This window comes from Nuphar pumila, chromosome 9, assembly GCF_984573655.1.
Source record: "Nuphar pumila chromosome 9, dmNupPumi1.hap1.1, whole genome shotgun sequence".
Classification (NCBI taxonomy): Eukaryota; Viridiplantae; Streptophyta; class Magnoliopsida; order Nymphaeales; family Nymphaeaceae; genus Nuphar; species Nuphar pumila.
The window spans coordinates 57144162-57164149 of NC_143257.1; positions in this window are offsets into that span (position 1 = coordinate 57144162).

Here is a 19988-nt window from a genome sequence, read left to right on the forward strand (position 1 = left end):
CATGGCCAATGCAACAAGGAGAATATATATGAACATCCATATCAATGAAACAATCATATCATCACGATATCATGGACATACATGTAGTCAACACATTTTTAGAATTTAAAACATAAACTTGTATTCATTGGACCTTTTGATCCTAAATCTTTCATGTGTAACGTTCCATTTATAATTCATGCCATAATCATATAAGATTGTATAAAATCAGACTTGCATAATCATTCACATAATGCATACTAATTCTATAAAGAAATTAAATAAAAACATATATACTATGCACCCTTTGAGCCTTGATTTATGAATTTGCCCTAATTTTTCTAATTTCATAACTCTGTCTGACTGGTACAAAGCTCACAGAAACTTTTTGGCTTCATGAACAGAGCTGAAATTTTTACAGTATATAGTAATTGTTGTCAGCTATCCGTAGCTGCAAACCGTTTGTAAAAACTCTTCCGTATGAGGGAGTTATGCATGTTTTACTACAGACCTATCAGTTTTTGTTTCGACTGTCACAGAGACGTGCTCGGTCCATGAACAGAGCCCAAATTTCTACAGTAGATGCACAATGGAGTTATCTTTCCAACGCAATAATTCTTTCATCAAAACTCTTCCGGACGAGGGAGAAACGACCATTTTACTAAACGGAGGTCAAGTGGAAAACCTGGAATTCCGAGATTTGCATTTGGGTGAATCAAACCGAGTCACCCGAATCCCAAGAAAAATTAAAAGAAATAGGGAATACGCATGAAATAAAATTCCGAAAATTCTAAAATATTCACAGTAGATGAAACACTTCATAATCTATCAATCCAAACTAATATTTGCATAAAAATCATGGAATAAATCAAATACAAATATATTTTACGAATCTATTTCTAAGAAACCGATTTTTATAATAAACCCGATTTCAAAAATAGTTTTCTTTAGGGAAAAATGTGTTTTTGTCATGGATCATTAGATCTGAGTCAAACCCATGGTTAGGAGGGTTTGATTATGATCTAAACTCATGAAAAAGCATCAAAATCTATGCCAAGAACTCCGTTCTTGCAAGAAAAGCATAGAAACCCTACCTTTTGTTGAAAAAAATGTATTTCTTGATGGATGAACAGCCCTTTTTGATCGATCCACCAATCAGCCCTTTCTTCCAGCAAGATGAGGACCTTAGATCTCCTCACCACACCCCTTTAGGTCTGGATCTTGCACTCAAGAACCAAAAGAAACCCTAAAAGAAGAGAATAGGGAAGGGAAAGAGAGGAGAGAGAGAAGAGGGTTTTTGGGGGAGAGAGAAGCTCTCCTTTTTTTTTCCAGCACAAATGAGGAGGGCAAGGGCTATGGGAGGGTTTTATAACCCTTCTTAAATTAGGTTATGTGCTGGAATTAATTCCAGCCCTTGATCTCATTAATGAAATTCATTTGGAGCCCTTGATCTCCACTTTGACTTTTCAAACTTTAAATAACCTTGAAAATCATTATACCTTTATTTTCAATTTGAATTTGAAGTAAGATGCCACATAGGATGGGATGGCCCACCTATGGGCTCCTACTAAACTAATAAAAAATGGATTTTAATGTATACAAAAGAAAACTATTATATTAAACTATTATTGATAAATCATAAAATTCCAATTAAAAACCGTTTTTGTTTTATATACCCACAACTCATGTGAAAATGTAAAGGAATTGAATATAAGTTAATTCCATCTTATTAAGCATATTAATATGTATATTTTTAAAATCTACTTTTGTTAATTTACTTTATTTAAATAATTTTACTTAAAAGAAAAATCAACATTTTTTTTTTAAGTAAGACGTTTTCAATTAGACATCACTTAGAATTTTCTCAGATATCCAAACCATGTAGGGTTTATATTTACTACAATTCAATATAATTAAACCCCTTAATCCTTACGAATATACTCAAACATTAATTTTTTTAAAGAAATTAGGGTTTTATATTGGCACGAAATTCAAGACATTTCACAATGCTATAGAAAAGAACTTAGAAATTTTTGGATATTACATCCAATCCCCCTAAAAAAAAATTTCGTCCTCGAAATTTGGTTATCATTACGTACCGAACAAGTATGGATATTTAGCTCTCATATCAGCCTCGGGCTCCCAAGAACACTCCTCAAGCCCGTGGTGCTGCCATCGTACTTTAACAAGTGGAATTGACTTATGTCGCAACACTTGTTCTCGTTGATCTACTATCTCTACCGACCGTTCCTCAAACGTGAGATCTCTCTGAACCTCGACCTCGTCATACTGAATAACATGAGTAGGATCTGGTACATATTTCCTCAACATTGACACATGGAAAACATCGTGGATGTTGGAAAACTGAAGGGGAAGTGTCAATCTATACGCGGTGCCTCCTATCCTCTCAAGGATGAGGAACGGTCCTACATACCTCGGACTCAATTTCCCTTTCTTGCCGAACCGAAATACGCTCTTCGTTGGCGATACCCTGACAAACACATGATTACCAACCTCAAAAGAAACCTCTCGCCTCTTTGGATCTGCATAACTCTTCTGACGGTTGTGTGCTGTCAAAAGCCTCTTACGAATCAACTGTACTTGATCCGTATAATGCTGCAAAACTATAGGTGATTCGACAGTTTGATCACCTACCTCGCTCCAACAAACAGGGTACCTACAGGGTCGCTCGTACAATGCCTCATATGGAGCCATGCCGATACTCGAATGATAACTATTATTGTAGGCAAACTCAGCTAACTTTAGGTGCTTACTCTAGTCACCTTTCCACTCCAATTCACACGCTCGCAACATATCCTCGAGTGTTTGAATAGTCCTCTCTGCCTGACCATCCGTTTGGGGGTGAAAAGTTGTGTTAAACTTAAGCGTTGTCCCCAAAGCTTTCTGAAGTTGTCCCCAAAACTTTGACGTGAATCTAGGATCCCTGTCTGAGATAATCGAAACAGGTATCCCATGTAATCTGACAATCTCGTCGACATATAAATCTGCCAAACTCTCCAAGGTTTGATTCGCCCTGGTCGGTAAGAAGTGTGTCGACTTTGTAAGGCGATCCACAATCACCCAAATGGTGTCATACTGCTGGCGTGTCTTGGGTAGACCTACCACAAAGTCCATGGTAATGTCTTCCCACTTCCACTGCGGAATCTCAATCGACTGCATCATACCGCCTGGTCTTTGGTGCTCTATCTTGACCTGCTGACAGATTAAGCATCTTGACACGTATTCAGCGATGTCTCTCTTCATGTCGGGCCACCAGTAATTCCTCTGAAGATCCTTATACATCTTGGTGCTTCCGGGATGTATAGTGAATCCGGTACGATGTGCCTCATCCAATAACTCTTTCCTCAACTGGGGCTCTGCGGGCACCCAGAGCCTCTGGCCGTACCAAATGCTTCCATCCTCCTCTAAGTGCAATGCTGACTGATCTTGCTTGCATGCTGCAATCATCTTATTGAATTCAGGGTTATCCTTCTGTTGGGCGATGATCCGGTCCATGAGTTCTGTCCGCACTGCCATGCTAGCAATCTGAATCTGACCCGGTTCTGCTTCAAAAGGCTTCCAGTCTATCATGTCTTCGAGTAATCTCCACTCACTGCTGATAAAACTCGCAAGGCTCCCTGCCTTTCTACTCAAAGCATCAGCCACTATATTGGCTTTGCCTGGATGATAAGAAATGGAGAAGTCGTAATCTTTTAGAAATTCTAACCATCGTCTCTGCCTCATGTTCAAATCCTTTTGTGAGAAGATATATTTGAGACTCTTATGATCTGAGAAGACCTCAAATTGCTCACCGTACAAATAATGTCGCCATACCTTTAGTGCAAAGACTACTGCAGCAAGCTCCAAGTCGTGAGTGGGGTAGTTTCACTCATGCACCTTCAGCTGACGTGATGCGTAGGCGATAACCTTGCCGTGCTACATCAAAACGCATTCCAAACCAGTACCTGATGCATCACTATAAATCACAAAGCCTCCTTGCTCAGAAGGCAATGTGAGTATAGGGGTTGTAGTAAGCCTCTTCTTCAGCTCTTGAAAGCTTTCTTTGCATTGCTGGATCCAGACAAACTTAATTCCTTTACGAAGTAGTTTCGTCATAGATGAAGCGATCTTCGAAAAATCCTGAATGAAACGACGATAATAGCCTGCAAGCCCGAGAAAATTGCGTATATCTGAGACACTCTTAGGTTGTCTCCAATCTATGACTGCTTCCACCTTGGCAGGGTCGACTGACACCCCATCTTTAGAGATTACGTGACCCAAGAACATAACTTGATTCAGCCAAAATTCACACTTTGAGAACTTAGCATATAGTTGATGGTGTCGAAGTGCTTCGAGGACAATCCTTAGATGCTCCCTATGATCTTCCTCGCTCTCGGAGTAAATTAGGATATCATCTATAAATACGATCACGAAAAGGTCTAGGTAAGGCCGAAAGATCCGATTCATCAGGTCCATAAATGCCGCAGGGGCATTTGTTAACCCGAAAGGCATCACCAAAAACTCGTAATGGCCGTATCGCGTCCTGAATGCTATCTTTTGCACCTCAGATTCTTTGATCTTCAGTTGATGGTACCCTGATCGAAGGTCAATCTTGGAGAAGACCTTGGCCTCCCGAAGTTGATCAAACAAATCATCTATCCTGGGAAGAGGATATTTGTTTTTTATTGTTACCAGATTCAACATTCTATAGTCAATGCACATACGCATTGACCCATCCTTCTTTTTGACGAACAATACTGGAGCTCCCCAAGGTGAAACACTAGGCCGAATAAAGCCTTTATCCATCAATTCTTGCAGCTGCTTCTTTAGCTCCTCTAACTCTGCTGGGGCCATACGATAGGGTGCTTTAGATATCGGAGTCGTTCCAGGCACCAACTCTATCGCAAAGTCCACCTCTCTGGTAGGCGGTATGCCTGGAAGGTCATCTGGAAAAACGTCTGGAAAATCTCGAACTACGTCCAAGTCTACCAGTGGTGTAGTACTGGGGTCTATCCAAGAAACACTAGCCAAAAAGGTCTCACACTCCTTTTCTACACAACGATGTGCCTTTAATGCCGAGATAAGTCGTCCTTTGTTCTCCTTTTTACAGGCCTTGTACTCGAGTACAGGCTGATCAGGGCGAGCAAATTGAATGTGTCGCTCACGACAAAGCATACAAGCGTAATGCTCATACATCCAATATATGCCAAGAATTACATCATAACCGACCATATTCAACAGGATAAGATTGGCAGGGAGGTTCTGCCCTGCAATCATAACCTCTACTCTAGATAGATAGGTACGAGCGATAGAGCTACCGCTCGAAGGTGTGATAACTTTCAGAGTATATCCCAAAGAAGTCAGCGTGACACCAATCAAATTCGCAAAACGTATGGATACGAAGGAATGCGTAGCACCAGTGTCAAAAAGAACTTTAGCATCAAACTTTGCAATAGGGATTGTACCTTCAATGACATTGGCATCTTCTTGCAACTCCTCTGCAGAAGTCGCATATACGCGTCCAGTAGCTTTCTTTTGACCTTGCGGCTGGGACTGCTGAGGTCACTGCTGTTGTGGTCCTCTAGGAACAGGGGCAACTCCCTCCTAAGCTGGCCTCATAGGGCAGTCTTTGATGAAGTGACCCTGTTTTCCACATCTCAGACATGCACCCGAGACTCTATAGCAGACTCCAGGGTGCCTCTTGTTGCAGTGCTTACATACTGCATAAGACTGCGGTGCTGGTGTGCCGCCCTGTTGTCCCTTGGCCTTCTTTGTGGGTGGCACCTTACTACTCTCCGCTGCTGGTCGAGGAGCCTTATTCCCATTGCCCTTCGACTTGTCGAAACGGCTAGGCTGAGTCTTCTTAGAAGACTCTCAGTCATCCTGCGTCACAAAGACATCGTTACGATCTATCAAGATTGTTTTTGGAAAAAGCCAAAAAGTTGGTTCTAGTTTTCCCCACCTGAAGTACTGTGGCCATCTCGATGGCCTGGTTGAGGTTTTGAGGACGGCTGGTCAGCACTCTCGTCCTCAGGCCATCACGTAAACCCTGCACATACTTCTTAGCTCGCGCCTCGTCAGTGGTATAAGTATGCGGGCAGTACTTCTCTAAATGTCGGAAACGTGTAGTGTACTCTGCCACCTTCATGGACCCTTGTCTAAGATCTAAAAACTCTTGTTTCTTACGATCGCGCGCGTACTGGGGAAAGTAGGTGTCCATGAATACCGCTGTAAACTCCTCCCATGTGAGGGCGCGTCGCTCATTAGGCGTATAGCGTACTTCGCGTGTCGTCTCCCACCAGCTCTTGGCATCTTCTTGGAGCCGATAAGTGGCAAAAGAAACCTGCCTCTCAGCAGGAACCTCGAGAAACTCGAAAATCTCACTTATGGCGCGAACCCATTCCTCTGTTGCATCCGGATCTTCCTTACCAGTGAAAGCAGGAGGGCTCAATTCCATGAAGCGCTTGTACGACTCCCCATTGGTTGCGACAGCTGGTACCGCAATATGACCCTCATGCTGATGGCCTGCACCATTGTCATTACCTCCGTTGTCGGCATGGTTCTGACAATAGGCCGTCAGATTCGCGAGGGCTTCAAAAATAAAGTCCCTCTGAGCAGTCCAACCTGGGGGTTGTCTTCCGGCCATCTAAAGACACACACATTGATTCAGATTACTTATAAGTTGGGTATAAATACAAAATTCTCATTCATGTGACCCTAGTAGATCTACGTTCTGATTCTTGCCGCATATATCAACAAAAATAATTACAGACATACAATTTTCATAAGTCATCAAAACAAATAAAATGGAAGCATACTTACAGCGATGGTGGTCGGTTGGACGAGCTTTGAGCCATACTTTCCTTATGCTCTGATACCATGTTTGTAACACCCCAATTTTTATAACCCGAAATTGGTGGAAAATTTTTTTTTTTTTGAAATACATTTAAATCTTTTAGCAGTTAACAGCGGAAAAACACATTGGGCATAAAACTTGGCGTGCTACTTCAGATGAATGCTTGCAAACATATACTTATGGAATTTAAACTTTAACAACTAATTAACTATGCATGAAATAAAATTCAAGTTTCACAATATCCAAAATTAATCACATTTGTCCTTGAATTGAATTGAATTAAAATCAGAGTTCAGAATTCATGAAGCAGAGGAAAGGTAGGCTCAGTCCCCGTCGCAACCTTTCGCCTTCGCACGTAAGTACCTACTCATTACCTGAAAATTTTTAAACCATATAGGGTCAGACAACATGTCTAAGTAGAGTAATTATGCTAAACTTGTAAGATAGAATAACAAGACAAGGATTTCAATAGAAATTTCATGGTTTAACATTTAATTTAACTTAAACAATCATACAACAAATCATGCATGTTTAGAATTTTCATATTTAACAGAAAGACATAAATTCATACATTCAAGATACAAAATGCATGAACTATTAAAATGCATGACTTACCATATGCAGAAGCTCTTTCAATGCATACATATTTTCTTATCTTTAGTTATATTTTCTTAATTAGATGATGCATGTGATGCCAAATTAATGCACACACCATTTAAGTTATCACTTCTTAGCCCTGCTGATACGACACAAGCAGACATTCTCAGATCAGGACCATGACACAGGACGTGTTTTACATACAGGGTGGCTTTAGCCTGGCCAGGTCCATTCACTAAGACGGGGTGAGGGACGTTAATACGAGAGAGATTCCCAACACCTTTCAACCCGATGCATCAGTTTTTCCTCATGAGTACAATAACCTCTACGCTGCAGTCTAATGCAGAGGTTTTCCCCCTAAAATCGTGGGAGGGGAGGAGCAACCTTTCGTGCCCGTAACAGAACTTGTCCCACGAAGTTTTGTATCACCTGCTACTCTCCAAGCAAGTATCTTGAGTTTAATGTCACATGATTACTTGATTTCAGTCATACTTTTGATGCAACATCAAACTTAAACCACTTTATGGTCATGAATGCATTCTTATAAAGCATTGGACAAGGACATATAATTAAACTTGTAGCAGACATTTGAGCACATGCGTAGCATAAACATCTTATTCATTTTCACACATCATAATGCATATGCATGTACATGGCCAATGCAACAAGGAGAATATATATGAACATCCATATCAATGAAACAATCATATCATCACGATATCATGGACATACATGTAGTCAACACATTTTTAGAATTTAAAACATAAACTTGTATTCATTGGACCTTTTGATCCTAAATCTTTCATGTGTAACGTTCCATTTATAATTCATGCCATAATCATATAAGATTGTATAAAATCAGACTTGCATAATCATTCACATAATGCATACTAATTCTATAAAGAAATTAAATAAAAACATATATACTATGCACCCTTTGAGCCTTGATTTATGAATTTGCCCTAATTTTTCTAATTTCATAACTCTGTCTGACTGGTACAAAGCTCACAGAAACTTTTTGGCTTCATGAACAGAGCTGAAATTTTTACAGTATATAGGAATTGTTGTCAGCTATCCGTAGCTGCAAACCGTTTGTAAAAACTCTTCCGTATGAGGGAGTTATGCATGTTTTACTACAGACCTATCAGTTTTTGTTTCGACTGTCACAGAGACGTGCTCGGTCCATGAACAGAGCCCAAATTTCTACAGTAGATGCACAATGGAGTTATCTTTCCAACGCAATAATTCTTTCATCAAAACTCTTCCGGACGAGGGAGAAACGACCATTTTACTAAACGGAGGTCAAGTGGAAAACCTGGAATTCCGAGATTTGCATTTGGGTGAATCAAACCGAGTCACCCGAATCCCAAGAAAAATTAAAAGAAATAGGGAATAATCATGAAATAAAATTCCGAAAATTCTAAAATATTCACAGTAGATGAAACACTTCATAATCTATCAATCCAAACTAATATTTGCATAAAAATCATGGAATAAATCAAATACAAATATATTTTACGAATCTATTTCTAAGAAACCGATTTTTATAATAAACCCGATTTCAAAAATGGTTTTCTTTAGGGAAAAATGTGTTTTTGTCATGGATCATTAGATCTGAGTCAAACCCATGGTTAGGAGGGTTTGATTATGATCTAAACTCATGAAAAAGCATCAAAATCCATGCCAAGAACTCCGTTCTTGCAAGAAAAGCATAGAAACCCTACCTTTTGTTGAAAAAAATTTATTTCTTGATGGATGAACAGCCCTTTTTGATCGATCCACCAATCAGCCCTTTCTTTCAGCAAGATGAGGACCTTAGATCTCCTCACCACACCCCTTTAGGTCTGGATCTTGCACTCAAGAACCAAAAGAAACCCTAAAAGAAGAGAATAGGGAAGGGAAAGAGAGGAAAGAGAGAAGAGGGTTTTTGGGGGAGAGAGAAGCTCTCCTTTTTTTTTCCAGCACAAATGAGGAGGGCAAGGGCTATGGGAGGGTTTTATAACCCTTCTTAAATTAGGTTATGTGCTGGAATTAATTCCAGCCCTTGATCTCATTAATGAAATTCATTTGGAGCCCTTGATCTCCACTTTGACTTTTCAAACTTTAAATAACCTTGAAAATCATTATATCTTTATTTTCAATTTGAATTTGAAGTAAGATGCCACATAGGATGGGATGGCCCACCTATGGGCTCCTACTAAACTAATAAAAAATGGATTTTAATGTATACAAAAGAAAACTATTATATTAAACTATTATTGATAAATCATAAAATTCCAATTAAAAACCATTTTTGTTTTATATAACCACAACTCATGTGAAAATGTAAAGGAATTGAATATAAGTTAATTCCATCTTATTAAGCATATTAATATGTATATTTTTAAAATCTACTTTTGTTAATTTACTTTATTTAAATAATTTTACTTAAAAGAAAAATCAACATTTTCTTTTTAAGCAAGAGGTTTTCAATTAGACATCACTTAGAATTTTCTCAGATATCCAAACCATGTAGGGTTTATATTTACTACAAGTCAATATAATTAAACCCTTTAATCCTTACGAATATACTCAAACATTAAATTTTTTAAAGAAATTAGGGTTTTATATTGGCACGAAATTCAAGACATTTCACAATGCTATAGAAAAGAACTTAGAAATTTTCGGATATTACAATTACAACATGTAAAATCAATTTTACAACTTCAAATGATAACTTTATCCACATATTTCCTGCAAAACAACCTGATTAGTAATGAAAAGAGAAGGAAAACCACATATATCATATGGATGTTAATGGTAAAAATGTTCATATATCAAGATATACATGCTGAAAAAGATGAAGAATGACATGCATACTTATATACATATATATATATATATATATATGTGTGTGTATATGAGAGCTTAAACATACTTACATACATATGAGTACACACACATACATATAAATATATATATGTATATATACATATATACGTATATATATATATATATATATATATATAACATGTACTTAGTATAGATGGATAAGGGTGCTGGAAATGGATCATAGTGAAAGTGTGTGATATAAGTGCAGGAGAGCACATACTTTAATTATTAGTTAACTTCAAATGCCCCATTGAAACAATTTGATTCAAGTAGTAGTCAATTGGAGGAAGGATGAACCATTCCAGAGCCATGATAATATCGTTCAAATTTTTCCAGTGCATACCACTAGTTTCCATATACTGCCCCATAAAAGCATACTGCCCAAGTTCAAAAAGACCTTTAAATAGGGAAAAAGCAGGAAGGATCTCTATAACCACTACCCAGACTTTTGAAAAGGTTGTGTTTTGAACAAAGAATTTGAAGAAGGAAAGATCCTAATAGCTCTGACCCAAATATATATATGTAGCCTACAACTGTAGCAGTCTTAACTTCAGAAAAGATAGGTGAATCAGGAAAGTAAGTGCAATTTTCAAGTTTAGGTAAATGAAACAGAACATAAACTGCAAGTTGTAGTCATTAAACTTGAAGAATTGAAGCCCAATGATGGAACCGAAGAGCACAAAACATATCATATATACTACTGCAATGAACAAAACAAACAAAAAAGATGGAGATAGGAAATCAGTCAGTATAGACCATCTCCAAGCCCATGCATTTCCATCATGATTCTCAGTTTCTGTTGCTTCTCATAAACCAAGTGTGTCAACATCACAGGAAATAGTAATTAAATCACCCATGTAAAGAAAAATGGACCAATAATTGACGACAAATCCAACCTCAGTTTTTGTTGTTGGTTTAGGCATTTCCTTCACAAATTCTAAAGGCATCTTCACACCGGTACCCTTAAGGAGCTGGAGGTAGGCATTTGATGCTACATTTATAGAATGTGCAACACGCAATAATCTAGCAGAAGCGCCCCCTGTGTCATTTTTATATGTTAAATTGTACCAAACTTTCACATTGAAACTTTTGTCATCTGAGTTTAAGAAATCATAAGCTGCAACAAATTCATTAGTCTCTCTTTTAAATTTCCCTTTCTGTAACCCTTGAATAACTCATAACTCATTATTAATATCTGATGACCTATTGCGCCACAGAGGTAGACCTTCCACACATTTTATCTCTTGCTTGAATTGAATAGAAGCTATCTGGATATCTAATTTTCCCAGTATTTCATCAGTGCGTTGAGGGCTGATGGTATATAAGGGACGATCAGAGAGGAAAGCAGGTTCAATAAATTGTGTGGCTCGAGGATTTGTATCCGTGAACCCTTTCTTTCAGGACTCTGAAATGAGCTTTCTGCATGACTTTCTTTGAATTCATTATGTTTTGATCTTTCAAGGATCACAGGGCTGCCACTGGAACCTTGAACCAACTTACCATCTGAAGGATTTTAGCAACAGATCCCTTTACACTTTCTTGGAAATATGATCGGATGTGGTGGAAACCAGTGGACTATTAGAAGAAACAACTCTACCGATGGCAACCATGTTGTAGTTTTCAAGACATGGAGCAATTTTATCCAGTATTAAATCAGATAGACATTCAAAGATTAAGGAAAATATCTAAAACATACAGATTGCATTACCAATTGCTTCAACTCATCTCATAGTGAGAAAAAAAAATAAAGAACGCAGGCACTCAGCACATTATCAAAAAAATATATATATATATATCAAAAGAAAGATGAATGCTGAGGAAAAACTTATAGACAATAACTAAAATCTGGAAATTATTAAAACCAAGAATTATGGAATGTTAAAAAAAAAAGAAAAAGAAAACTAAGCCTCGGATTAACTCACGACTGCTTTTGAAATAGAGAAAGAGAAAAATTAATGGCTGCCTATATGCACAGTAAAGAAATATCTAACGCCTAGCCTCCATTTTTTTTTTAAGCTGGCACAAAACTAGCATTGTTACAACATGGGTAACGATCTTTAACCATCTTACCATAAACGAGATATGGATTAACTTGCATAACTTTGGCTTCTTTGGGAAGAAGAACACACCAGGCGCAGGATAAATTTCCCCTTCTTTTTTTTTTATAATATCGATCTCTTTACACAGAAATATGGCGTTAATAGTGGAATGAAAATTGAGATGAGAAATCATCTCATGCAAGACACTCGAAACACATCTGGTATGTTCCGTGGTGGCTTTTATGATTTCAGCATTGTTTCCACAGCAAAGGGAAGGGGATGATTATACACAAGGGTACGAAATGGATAAACAGAAACATAGAAGATTAAGGTCAGCAGAACTGAAACAAGAAATCTAAAAAAAAATGATGTCTGATGCTAAGGAATAGATTGATTTATTAGAACCAGAATGGATGTCAAAAGCAGAATACTAAGATGTGAAGAGGGGAAGAAGAGGGGTGAAGGTTCAAGTAAAGGGCGATAACAGGAGGTCAAAACACAAACATGAAATCCAGTGTAAATAGGCCATTAGAGTGAAAAATCAAGATCGAAGTGAAGGAAGGGGATATTGGAATCCGGAGATTCCTGTCATTATCGCACGATATATGATTCGATCTTGCTGTAAGCAACATCAGGGTCATAGGTGTGCTTTGGTAATAATCAATAAAAGAAATCAAAGTGAATGAAGAGCTCAAAATTTACAACCGGAAATAAAAGGAGCTCTTACCGATTTACTGGAAATTCCTGCAGTGAGATATGCTCTCTTCCGTCAGTTAGAGAAAAAAAACCAGAGCAATATGCACAGAGTGAGGAATGTTCAGAAAACGATTGCTGCAGAGGCCCGATAGACTTCCTTCGGTGTGAGTGTGGCTCCACTCCATAAGGAAAAACCCGATGATTAATGGGAAAATTGGTGGATTGCGATGGATGCCGAGAAGCTCGATGTCTTCAAAAAAAAACCGATGAAACTAATGGATGGTAGGAGAGATGCCGATAATGGATGTTTGAAGGGAAAAACCGATCTCAATGAAAATAATCGATGGCCAGAAGACGGGAGCTGGTCTCTTCTTAAAGAGGAAATGGAAGCTTCGACAGGGGAAAACCCATTGAGGATTGAAGGTGGAGATGAAGGTAGGTTGTTGCAGATCGGACGGTGATGAGAGAAGAAGAGGGAAGCGCGGGAGGAGTCCGTTGCAGCTTTTTCCTATTTCAAAAAGGTGGCTCCCCTTTTAAGATTTTTTTGAAAGATGTTTAAGAAATGAGGTTTTTGGTAAAAACGGCTTCAAAAGTTTGAAAATCATTCGTTTTCCATGTAATTTCTCTAAATTTTTTTAGTTTATTTTTCATTTTTTTTGTATTTTTAGAATAAAATCCTAAAGTTTTGTGAGAAAACAAAGATTAAAACTATTTTTTTTTGTGTTTTTGCAAAAATATTTACAAAAGTGAATCTTTCTGAGAATTTAGAAACTGTTTTGAGAAAATTTCTTCAGAAATGGGTTTATGTCCGAATGTTTGAGAAATATTCAAGGTTTACAACCTCGAACTGAGAAATATAGGGCCAAGGATCCAACAGAGTGTCGAATGAGCCACCCGAGCCTTTCAAAATCATTTTTTGGTGTTTTTGTGATTTTATTTTGGAAATCGGACAACGGGGCACAGATTTGGATTTAAAATACTGAGTTCAGACTCGGAGCTGAATTTGAATATATCAATGTGGAATTTAATCCAGAAATCTGAAGAAAGACTGAATTTTAGCTTTGAAATCACTTTGATTTTCTCAAAAAAATAGAGTCAGGGGCAAAAGGGTCATTTTTACAAAACTTTGAAAAATTTGGGGTTATTTCGATGTCCAGAACTCTCGATTTCAAAAAATTTCAATCCATATTCGAATTTCAACTATTTTCAAAATCAATTTCAAAACCCTGGGTCTTCAAAATTATCAATTCTTCCCATTTTACCCCAGGACTCTGAATTTCAAAATATTTCATCAGGAAAACAATCTGGATAATTTTCAATAAATTTCATCTCAGATTTTGCTCTTTTGTCAAACAATTTCAAATATCTTTCATTTACAAAATCACCCTACAGGGGCCAACTTTTCTCAAAATTTCTGTTTTGCCAATTAGTCCAGATTTTATGAAAATTCCAAAAAAAGGATTTACTGTCTTGTCCTTATTTCAATAAAGAAGCAATGTGGGACCTACATTGAGGTGGTGTCACATAGGCTTTTCTTTTGAAAAACCTGAATTTTGAAAAACCCAAAAATATAGGAGCCTTGACCCTGGATTGGCGCCAGTGGACCTTTTTCTCTCTCCTCCCATTGCCCTGCCATGTGTCAGCGTGGGGTTCACCTAGGGGTGGCGCCACATGTCATTTTCTATCTCCTTCCATCCTCTGACATGTGTCAGTGTGGGGCCACCTTAAGATGACGCCACATGTCATTAGACATCCTCTTCATTCCATGCCACGTGTCAGTGCCCACCATCTTCACCCTGTGTCATGTGTCGCTCCAAGGTCACCCTGAGATGCCACGTGTCATGTGTTGCCTTGTCTAGAAAAAGTAGAGTTGTCTCCTTCTGAGGTGGCGCCATCTGAGGTATTCTCTCCTGCAGCAGACATGTGTCATTCTCTGCTCTTCTCAGAAAAAGCAAGTGACACATGTCACTCCCGACTTTTCTCAGAAAAAGCAAGTGACACATGTCACTCCCTGCTTTTCTCAGAAAAAGCAAGTGACACTTGTCATTCTCTGCTCTTCTCAGAAAAAGCAAGTGACACATGTCATTCTCTGCTTTTCTCAGAAAAAGCAAGTGACACGTGTCATTCCTTGCTTTTCTCAGAAAAAGCAAGTGACACATGTCATTCTCTGCTCTTCTCAGAAAAAGCAAGGGACACGTATCTCTTTCTGCCTCCTTCAGAAAAAGCAACAATTCAAATATTCAAACTCCAGGCTGAGGTGGCGCAAATCCTGAAGTCTCCTCCCTAAATTCATTTTTTTGAGATGGTGCCACGTGTCCCTTTCCCTCCTTTTCCTCCCTCTTGCCACATGTCATTGTAGGAGCTACCCTGAGGTGGCGCAACATGGCCACCCTCTATTCTTCTAGAGCCAACCCAATTTAAAATTCAAATGCCTCCTGAGGTGGCGCCATCTGGAGAGCCTCCTCCAGCTTATGACACTTGTCAATGTGGATGCTCTGAGATGGCGCCACATGGCAGTCTCTCCTCCTTCCAGAATAAAGCAGAATTTGAATTTCAAACACCAACACAACACCATCTTAGATGGCGCCACATGGAGGGCTCAGATTAAGCTTCTTTGAATTTCAAAATTTTCCAAAAATTTCTATAAATACAAGGCCCCACGCCCAGCCTAGGGGAACTCCCTTTGGATTTAGCATTTTTACTCTGAGTGCCCTACTACACGATTTTGATGTTCTGAATTCATGCCCCCCTTGGGCTCAATTGAGAGGGTGCATCGAAGTACCAAGCTTGCTCGCATCAATTCCAACTCGATCTAGGCGCGTGGATCGATTTTTGTGAACCTTCGGAAGCCCGGGTCGAAGGACTAAAGAAGCCATCCATATCCATTCATTTTGGGAGTTCCAAAACAGCAAAAGAACACAAGGTGCACCTCTATTCTAATTGGTTTTATCAAAATAATGCCTTTGTCTTAATTTGCACTTTCGTTTTGAAGAAAGAACTCATCCGAATGATGGATCGAGCTATTCTCATAAAGAGACATATATTAAAAGTAAAATTATGCTTCCTTGATGATTTCTTGCATTCATGCATTTAGTTAAATTTAATTTATATTTTATTTTGTTAATTTAGCATGTTTTATAAGTTAATTAAGTTTAATTCGGTATTTATTTCAATTTTGCTCAGTTTCAGTAATTCTGTGTTTTTGTCAGTCAGTCCAGACATCATTTTATGTATTTATTTTTCGTTAAAAATTTTAAAAAAATCATGAAATGCGCCCTTAGGTGTCCCTAAAAATGTGCCAAAAATAATAAAGGATTTGAATTTGTTTACTGCGGTAAACATTCAAAATGGTAAGTCGGGTTTTGTTACCCGGGATGCGTTTTAAAAACTCATTTTCGAATTGTAAAATCGAGATCGCCGTCATGTGAGATCTGATTTTCAATCCGAAAGATGTTCTGAACTCGGGGTATTGTCTAGTTGTTAACATAATTTTCTCAGATTTTTCTGATTTTTTTTTATGTCCGACAAAAATCAGAGAGTTTGGGACACGTGTCAGAGCCTGATTTGAGCCTCTGAGATTTTGGATCGACTTAAGGAGATGGGTTCTCTTTGGGTATTGCTCCAAATCCAAATTTGTAAAAGGTGAATGTCATGTTCGGGATGTCCTTTATTTTCATCTGAAAGCTTCTGATTTTTAGAACAGTTTTAAGATCTGCTTCGGATTTTTCTTGGCAGTTTTCTGTTTTGTGGTATTCATATGTTCTATTGCTTTAGGGATGAAAAGTTATATTTTTATCCATGTTTCTGTTGATTAAATGCCAAAGTCACAAACATGAAAGTTGTTCCTTTATACGTCTTGAGTTACGTTGCTAAATATCAAAAATTTTCATGGCTGTTTTTTATTTTTTTATCATTTTATATTAGATTAGGTCGATTTTACCTCCGTCAGAACCAAATGCCCGTTACCGAATTCACCGTAGTTCAAATCCCGAGGCTGTAAAAACCAAAAGTGTTCAATTTAGGGTCCTTTATCAGTCTGAAAAATATCAGAGGTTTTTATGGTGTAATTTTTGCATTATCATATTACGCATTGTATTTGGTTCGGGTCCATAGGCGAAATTCGTCCATTTTAAGGTTTTCTTTAAATTTTAGTATTTAAACCAAGTCATTTCATAAGTTTTGCATTTTAGGCTGTTTGTCATGATAGGTAGATGCTCCATACCGAATTTGACAGCATTTGGAATTCATTTGAGGCTCGATTTAGCCATAATATGAAAACAGGGCCCCGCGGGACCCGATCCAAGCGAAAATCAAGCGAAATTTGTTATTTTTGACAAATGGCCAAATGTCAAATTCTGATTTTACAGTCTTAATGTATTTAGCAGCATGTCATCATGCCTCATACTGCATTTCACCATCAGTTATTTTAATTCGAATTTCAAAATCTCAATTTTACCAAAATTTCCTTCAAAAACCCTGATTTTAAAGGTATAACTTTAATATTAGGGGTATTTTGGTTATTTTGACCACATTTTCGAATTTCAAACTCTTTCTTACTGGATTTTTTTGCATTTACATCATTTCAAATATCAAGGAAGCATGATAATAGGGTTTATATCTAATTAAGTCCAATAATTTCATAATATTATTGGAAAATCTTGGAAGAACCCACATATTTGAACTAACTCCATTTCAAGCTTGGCAGAGACATTCAAAGGAACGAGTTGAAGTCTGCAATTTCCCTTTCTTTCATTTATTTAGTGATGTAATAATGTAAATTTTGGAATAAGAGAATTAATTTTCTGCTTAGACTATGATGCATATCATATAGTTTAAATTCCTGCAATATCTTGTTTATGTGATTCATGCATTTTATTTCAAAAGCACTATGGATGTACACGAATGGCACGTGCACCAACTCTTAAGTAGTTGATGAACTCGGTGGAATCCATATTTACGGCCCTAGTCGGAATATGGATGAGACCCAGATCCATCATCTCTCTACCAGTCACATTGAGCCTACACTCTTAGGCTATCTTAAAATGCACATCATATTTCCAATATTTTCAAAGTATTGTGCATTAAATCAATTAAACTCTGAACATATTCATGGCCACAGTCAGAATATGTGAAGGATTTATTTTGACTTAATACACATTTTTCCAACAAATTTCTTAGAAAATCTTTCAAAGTGCATTCATTCACTCATATCATTTGCATCATGAAATCATTGTTTTTCTCAAGAAAATTTCATTCTCAAGAAATCGATTTCTCAAGAAACTCTGAAATTTTTCAAAGTTGGGTTTTCCAAGTCAAGTTTTCCTGTGATTTTTCCTGAAGAATATTCTTTCCTAAGATTTCAGAAGGAATTTCTCATCTTTCTCAAAATCAAAAATCGATTTCCAAGTATTTCTAGGACAATATTCTCAGAATTTCAATTTCCTAAGTTTGGATTTTCCTTCTCCCTCAGAGTTTTCTAATGGATTTCAATCACTTCCCTGAGAAACCTTTTCAAAGTTGGGATTTTCCCTGACAAGCATTTTCCCTTCAAATGTTTACTCTTTTCTCATGAATTACTTATATTCTTTCAGGATTTTCAACCATTCATGATTTTTCCAAATCTTTATAAATTTTTCCGAGATTTCAAATCTTCTTCATCTGAGTTTCCTGAGAAATTGACTTTCCCTGAGAAATATCTTTCAACTCCAAATATTTTCCAAGTATACATCATGTTTTTCCTACTTCCATTTTCCAAAATCTCATAGCACATGCCTGAATTCTCTGTGTATTTAGGATAGAACACGATTTTGATGATTTCACTAAGTCAAGCACAATTTTGGTCCTTGGTTCGATTACCCCTGTTAAAGGCGGCAGAAACGGTCGAACCTCGTACCGACAACGGTCGAGCTATGTACCGACAGGTCGAGCCCCATCCCATGGATGTTCCCGCAATTTTCAAAAATGGAGGCGAGTATTTCAAAACATTTTCCAAAATCCGGTCAAGTTTGAATCGCGAAAGCATTTCCCCCTCTGATCCGCAAGGAAGGGAAGACGGGAAAAAACTTTTGCGATGATAACAGGTTTGGCGACCGTGATGGGACCTATCCTTGTCTGACCTAAATTATGCTTGACTTAGTTCAATTATCGAAATTATGTTCACAAAATGTCAGCTCTTTACTTTTGCTATCATGCAAACCTAGGAGCCTAGATTCTGACCTAGCTGACATTGACTGCATATAGCTTAGGTATGGTTTGGTAGAACCAGATTGAGGAGAAATTTTCATGCTCACATAGACTTAGGTCTAAATACAACTCTCCTCAATTTAGGATCTGAATGCAAATAATATATGCTTCTTCAAAGATTTTCAAAATCTATCTCTCTAGGATTTAGAGTCATCTATTTCTTGCATGTGATCATTTTTCAAAATCTCCATTACCTATCATTACCCGGTCTTCACGTTGCTGGGCTCTCTTCTAGAACCCTAGTTCGGGACAGAGCCTCACAACTGGGCCAATTATTTGGGTTAACACCCCCCTACCACGTACCGCGGGCCACAGTCTGAAGTATATCGGTAGGCGCTCAAGGATGTTGGAAAACCTTACCTTAGAACCGGAGTTGAAATTATATGCCACGTACCTCGAATTTTGATTCAGGTATATCGGCGTAACTGGATTGGACAAAGATGATCTGAACCTAGAGTTAGGATTAGGGTCCTACAACTATTTTCAAAATGAGGCATCTAGAGTTAGCCTTTTAGGGAGTGTTGTATGTGCATAAATGTTTGTGCAGGATGTGATTGTATGCTACCTTTATTTCTCTCATATTTCCCCAAAAATATTTTTTCAAATATCCATATTTTCACCTTTCCCTTTATTTTCTCAAACCCTGGATGATTTTCCCAAATATCCAATTTCTTTCAAAACTCCAAGTGATTTTTCATTCTTTCGCT